This window comes from Suricata suricatta, chromosome 11 (assembly GCF_006229205.1).
Source record: "Suricata suricatta isolate VVHF042 chromosome 11, meerkat_22Aug2017_6uvM2_HiC, whole genome shotgun sequence".
NCBI classification, from domain to species: domain Eukaryota; kingdom Metazoa; phylum Chordata; class Mammalia; order Carnivora; family Herpestidae; genus Suricata; species Suricata suricatta.
The window spans coordinates 43,854,253-43,860,620 of NC_043710.1; the positions used below are offsets into that span (position 1 = coordinate 43,854,253).

At 41.0% G+C, this 6,368-nt stretch overlaps 1 long non-coding RNA gene across 2 annotated transcripts in view; it reads left to right on the top strand.

Annotated features, from left to right (window-relative positions):
• Positions 1 to 1,309, top strand: part of LOC115271654 — a 68,805-nt gene extending 67,496 nt beyond the window's left edge. The window contains exons 1-2 of one of the 2 annotated variants that reach the window (XR_003900039.1): positions 63 to 138; positions 1,063 to 1,309. This is a non-coding gene — a long non-coding RNA (uncharacterized LOC115271654). Of the gene's footprint in view, positions 1 to 62; positions 139 to 1,062 lie in introns of those variants that run through there. The other variant, XR_003900040.1, reaches the window with a different exon arrangement.
• Positions 1,310 to 6,368: the final 5,059 nt, after the last annotated feature.

Consider the following 6,368-nt stretch of genomic DNA (forward strand, 5'->3'; position numbering starts at 1 on the left):
GTTGTGCCATAGTCCTGGGAACTTTACACCCTCTTCTTATTGTTATTATAAGAGTGCCAAAGCATGAAGGACCTTTGTACAATAACATCTCAACTCCAGAAGCTTGAAGGACATTGGTGCAGTAACATCTTAACTCACGTGAGTTAACCTCTGAGGGACTGGATCGGCCACAAGGGTTGTGAGGGCACGAGAGCTTTGCTCCATCACACTCTCCTTACTGGCTCCTTGCTGCTGCTTCCCACAGTAAAGCACAGGTAGAATGAGCACAAATATTTTCTCTTTTGGGGGCTCTGGATTTAGAATCAGACAACATAGTTTCTTATCCCAGCTTCCCCACTTATAATCCATCGTGATCTTTCACAAGTTGCTAAATCTCTCCAAGCCTCTCACAGAATACTTATAAAGATAAAATGAAATTATGTGAATAACTTTGGCCAAGTTTCTGACTTGCAGATAGCATTAATTAAGTATTGCTTAAATGTGAATTTCTTTAGCAACTCTTGCCAGATTATTTCATTAAGTAAAAATAGAGTGCTGGCTAGATCCAGACCCAGGTTCAAGTCCTTACTCTGCCCCCTAAGTAGTTGTAGAGCCATTAGACACTTGGGAGCCTACTGTGTCTTAGATATCAAAGAAGATTGGATTGGATATTCTCTTACAGGCCTCACAGTGCTAAGGGTCTTCACGCTCTAATGGTCCTACGGTTCCTGAGCTCTTCTCTGTAAGGTAGAGGCAGGCAAATAGTAAAAGAAACTGTCTCTTCAGTCAGCTAATTGACACAGCAAACCAGGAGCTAGAGGAAGAAAGGTAAAGAGAGGAAAAAGAAGAATCCTGATGTGGTGCTGGTTCATCTTGGTTCTTTCAGCTCATGACAGCTTTTTGAAGGGAGACTTAGCTCAGGAGGAGTGGCCTCCAGAGGCAGGCCATCTGCTTCAACAATGTTTTCATCCCCTTAGTCACCACACACGTTTAGGCCATGAGAGTTGGGGGAGAGAGGTACATGAAATCTGATCAGTCCACCATTGAGGTGTGCTCCTAATCCAGCCATCTCTTTCTTTCCAGGCATATGACACTTACATCAGAAATGGCCTCACAGATCTCCAACACAAAACTACAAACTTCAGGGAAAAAGAAACCCAAGTGATGTTGATAAAACTAAAGCGTAAGATAAAACTCTTGACTGCATGTCAAATTCAGTATGGTTTTCAGAACTTGACAGACACATGTACAGGAAGAATTTTGATGCTAAGTAAACAGAGATTAAAGACATATGAACAATTATACCATTATAACCAAATAATTATGTCTATGTGTGTGTGTATTTTTTTAAAACTGTGAACAACATCAATGGGTTAAAATCTTAATATAGATCACCTCTTTGTAATGTAAAAACAATCTTCTGAAGTAGGTTTTTATTATTATTATCTACAATACATGGATGGGGACACTGGGCCTTAGAAAAGTTAAGCAATTTACCCAAGGTCACAGTTAGTGGGCAGTTTTACTTGAACTAAGGAGGTCTAATTCCTGCTTCCTCTTTCCTAATCATTATATTACACTGCTGTACAGATATGTGGAGCTGACTGAGATTTACTCAGTGTCAAAATTTTCAGTCCAGATTACATGCAGTTAAATTCCTGAGAAAATATGAAATAGAGTTCAAGCTACCTCTGGGGCTCACTGTGTGGTCAGATCATGAACAGGGCAAAGAAGTATTATCTTAACTTATTAATGACAGTGTCATAACAGTGTGCCTAACAAAGCTCACTTAAACTTCAAAATACAGGCAGATAGGGATTATTTTAGATGACAAAACTGATGCCAAAGAGGACAAGTAATTTATCCACATGAAAGACTCATAGCATTCTGGGCTGTAAGGAATAGAAAACTTCACACAAATGATCTTTAACAATAAGGAAATACATTATTCCACCTAAGAAGTCTAGAAGTAGGGCAGACTTTGGGGTCAGCATGTCTGTGTCCCAGCTCTATCTCTCCACAATTCTCTTGGCTCTTTCCTCCCCAGTGGATTGGTTTTAATCTCATGACCAAACAGAAGTGGTTCCAAGCATCCCATTTAAACATGATGATGTGCAAAGGAAGAGGGGATCTTCTCTCCCTGAGTCTATTTTAAGAATGAAGAAATCTTTTTTAGAGGCTCCCCCAGAAGGTTTCCCCTCACACCTCATTGCCAGAGCTGACCCGCTCCTATACTGATGCCCGATAAAGGAAGGGGATTACCATGCTTGGGTTTGAGGTGGATGGAGAGGAAGGAGAGAATCACCATGACCTTTAGAGCAGCATACCATGCTGCATGTACAGACAGTGTCAGCACTGAAGACTGCTCTGGTCCTTGACCAGACTCTCTTTTTCAGTATTCTCTGCCAAGGACAGGCTGCAGTCATGTCTCAGGACTCCTTGGCTGACAGGTGGAGATTACAGGCCCACAAGGCATTATATCTAAAGAATGAGCTCAGCTATAATCCTAATATCAGGGCTTTAAAAGGGAGACATTTGAGGGCCCTATCAGTCAGGCTACAGCCAGTAGGCAGGCAACAGGGACCAAATCTCTAGAAAGAGGGCATTGGCAAGAGTAAGAAGGTATAGCAGGAGCTAACGTTGAAGTACACAGAAGAGGGAATGCCGTATGTCAGGGGGTGCACAAATTGATCTCTGGGATCCTTTGCTGTCTTATGAACCTGAGAACAACACAGGGACTCAATAATCTATACCAGAGCTTCTGGACTTGGAAGATAAATATTACTAAACTTCATCAGATACGTGAATTTCATAATCTTTGATTAGTCTATTATCTTCTAAAGTTTGGGAACTAGGACAGGGCAGACCCTGGGTCAGACCTTGATGCAAGAGCCATCAGTGGAAGAGTCTGGAGGACAATGACAGAACCAACACTAGGGTCTTCCTTCTTAGAAGTGGAAGACAAATGAACCTCCCTTTAGGCTATGTAAAGCCCCGGATTTTCCAATAGTTCAAGGAGAATAGGAAGCCATAAAAGGAAGATATGGAATCTTCCAGTGATCCTATGGATGGGGGCACTAGTCATTCATTGAAAAAAAGAGGGGGCTGTGGCACAGTATTTTTCTCCTGATTTTGTGGGGTGGTATATACTGGTTGTACAGATAATGAAATAGTGTCTAGCTGATTTAAAAAATGATACAGATATACACTTATACATTTATTTCATGGAGAGATGTCCACACATATTGTTGAGGGAAAAGCAAAGTATAAAACAGCATGTGTACTCTGATTCCATTTGTGTCAAATGATTCACAAAGCTAAGGAACAAGTATGCCTTCTTCATTATGTCAATGCTATTCTTCTAAGTTTAGCAGAAAGTACAGTTTTTCTTCTTGGTCTCCTACCCAAGATTCCTTAGTGTCAATTTTGTTGATCTTTTCACAGACGAACTTTTGGTTTTAATGATATTTTTCCTGTTATTTTTCTATTCTTGATTTTATTTATCTTTGCTTTGGTCTTTATTGTTTTCTTCCTTCTAGATTTTATCTTATACGGGTCTTCTGAATCCGTTCCCCTTGTCATTGCTAAGAGAGCTTGAGGATTCAAATGCATCACTACTGTCAAAAAGACGCCTTGACTTGCTGATTTATGGTTCTCAACAAACAGGTTTTCCATTGCTCACATGCACATCACTTAGTAGAAATACAAGCTTCCTCTCATACTTATGGAAATTGTGTGGAAACACAATTCCAAATTGTTTAAGACCACTGTTTCAATAACTCTGAATATCAAAGAAAGATCTGGAATTTGTCCCTTTGAGAGGCACCAGTGCTCCTTATATAAATTTTCTTCCCATCTCTGCAGTAAACTTCAGATTCTGTATATCACAAATATAAAATAAAAATACGGCTGGAAGGATTTTCACCAAAATCCTATCCTAATGATGAGAATAAAGACAAGAGAAATGTAGCCAATTCCTCTCAATAAACCTGGGCTACCGGAGGAATCACAGGCCGATCTAAACAAAGAGGACATTGGCTATGTTACTATCCCTCCTCCTTGTAAACTTCAAGACCCCTTTGCGCCCAGCACAGCTGGACATCCCAGGAGCAGAACTTCCTACCTTCCACTGAAATCTGGGTTCCATGCCCTTATGGAGGTTGCTAATGGAGAAATGGACACAAATTCCATATCCCAGGGCACCTGGGTGGCTCAGTCAATTACACATTTGACTCTTGATTTCTACTCAGGCCATGATCTCATGGTCTGTGGGATTGAGCTCCATGTCAGGCACTGTACTGGCAGCACAGCTTGGGATTCTCTCTCCCTCTCCTTCCCCTCATCCCTGCCCACTCCCCACCTGCTCTCTCTTTGTTTCAAAATAAAGAAATAAACATTTTTTAAAAATTAGTTTAAATAAAATAAAGTTCATATACCATTCTCCATGGCAGACCAGGCTCAGATAAAATAACAATTAGGATGATATTCTGAACACCCTTCTCAATTTATTGAGGATTTTCAACATTTATCTATTTTGTTTGATTTGACCTGGCAAGATATATGTATACCATATTAACTCATTGTTGCACCCCTGAGGTCAGGTCATGATCTCATGGTTCATGCATTCAAGCCTCACATTGGGCTCTGTGCTTATAGCACTGAGCCCACTTCAGATCCTCTGTCTCCCTCTCTCTGCCCCTCCCCTACTTGTGTGCTCTCTCTCTCAAAAAATAAATTAAAAAAACAAATGTTAAAATTAAAAAAAAATAATAGAGATATGTCCTTAAGGCAGGAAAAGGACCAGCAAGCTAAATTGTAGGGTAAAATACAAGCTCAAACATTGGCTGCCGCTATTGTTTGACTAACCAGGGGCCAAAGAAAAAGCCTGTATCAGACAAAGGATCAGGTAAGACCCCATACCATGGGTGTGCCTGAATTGGACACTGGAGCAAAGGATGTCCAAACAAATGCTCTTCACCAGACCCAGGTACCGTCTACAAGAAAAAAGGACATTGGAAGAGAGAGAGTATCCTCATCTCCAGAGAGAGAAAGACAGGACTTAAATTCTCTGCCCGAGAGCAGGAACCAGAGGGTCTGGCATGATGGGATCTGAGACCGGCCCAACTCCCTTTGACCTCAAGATGAGTGAGTTGCCCTTGAGGTGAAAGGTAAGTTTATCAATTTCCTTATTGATAACAGAAGCCACTTACACTGTACCTATTCAACACTCCAGCCCTACTTGTCTTTCTGACCATAAAATTGTTGGCATAGAAGGGGAAGTTAAAACATGTCACCAGACTACGTTTTCAACCTGAATATATAGAAGCCAATTGATTAGTCGTGTTTTTCTGGGCCTTTCATCTTGTCCCATTCCATTACTTGGATGAGACTTAGTATATAAACTAAAAAACAGGTTTGCTATTACTAAAGAAGAGGATAGCTTGTTCTCTTTTACATCTGGAAAATTAAAACCTTACACTGGTATCCCTTCTAACACTTGGAAGGAAGTAAATCCACAGGTCTGGAATTGAGATGTTCCAGGATGAGTTCTTAAAGTTCAGCCAGTTAAAGTAACTTAAAGGACCCAACCAGTATACCTCATAAGAAACAGTATTCCTTAAAACCTGAGGCGAAAGCTGGGTTACAACCACTTATTGGTATGTTTCTCAAACATGGCATTTTATTGATTGATTGATTTTTAATGTTTAGTGTGTGGGGGGGGGGGGAGAGCAGGGGAGGGGCAGAAAGAGAGATCCCAAGTAGACTCTGCACTGGCAGCGGGGCTGAAACTCAAACTATGAGATCATGATCTGAGCTGAAATCAAGAGTCTTGGATGCTTAACCAACAGAGCCATCCAGATGCCCCCTCAAGCGTGGTATTTTAAATTCTTGTCAATATGGGGCGCCTGGGTGGCTCAGTCAGTTAAGCGTATGGCTTTGGCTCAGGTCATGATCTCACAGTTGGTGGGTTTGAGCCCCACATCAGGCTCTGTGCTGCCAGCTCAGAGCCTGAAGCCCACTTCAGATTCTGTGTCTCCCTCTCTCTCTGACCCTCCCCTGCTCACGCTATCTCTCTCTGTTTCTCAAACATAAATAAAAACATTAAAAAGTTTTAAAAATAAATCCTTGTCAATCTCTTTGTGACACTCCAATTTCACCAATAAAAAAAAAGCCAAAATAAATAAAACATTAAAACATTAAAAAAATGTTTTAATATTCAAACTCTTTGGGTCACCTGGGTGCCTCAGTCTGTTGAGCTTCCAACTTTGGCTCAGGTTATGATCTTGAAGTTCATGGGTTAGGCACCATGTCTGGCTCTATGCTGATGGCTCAGAGCCTGAAGCCTGCTTTGGATTCTATGTCTCCCTCTCTCTCTCAAAAATAAATAA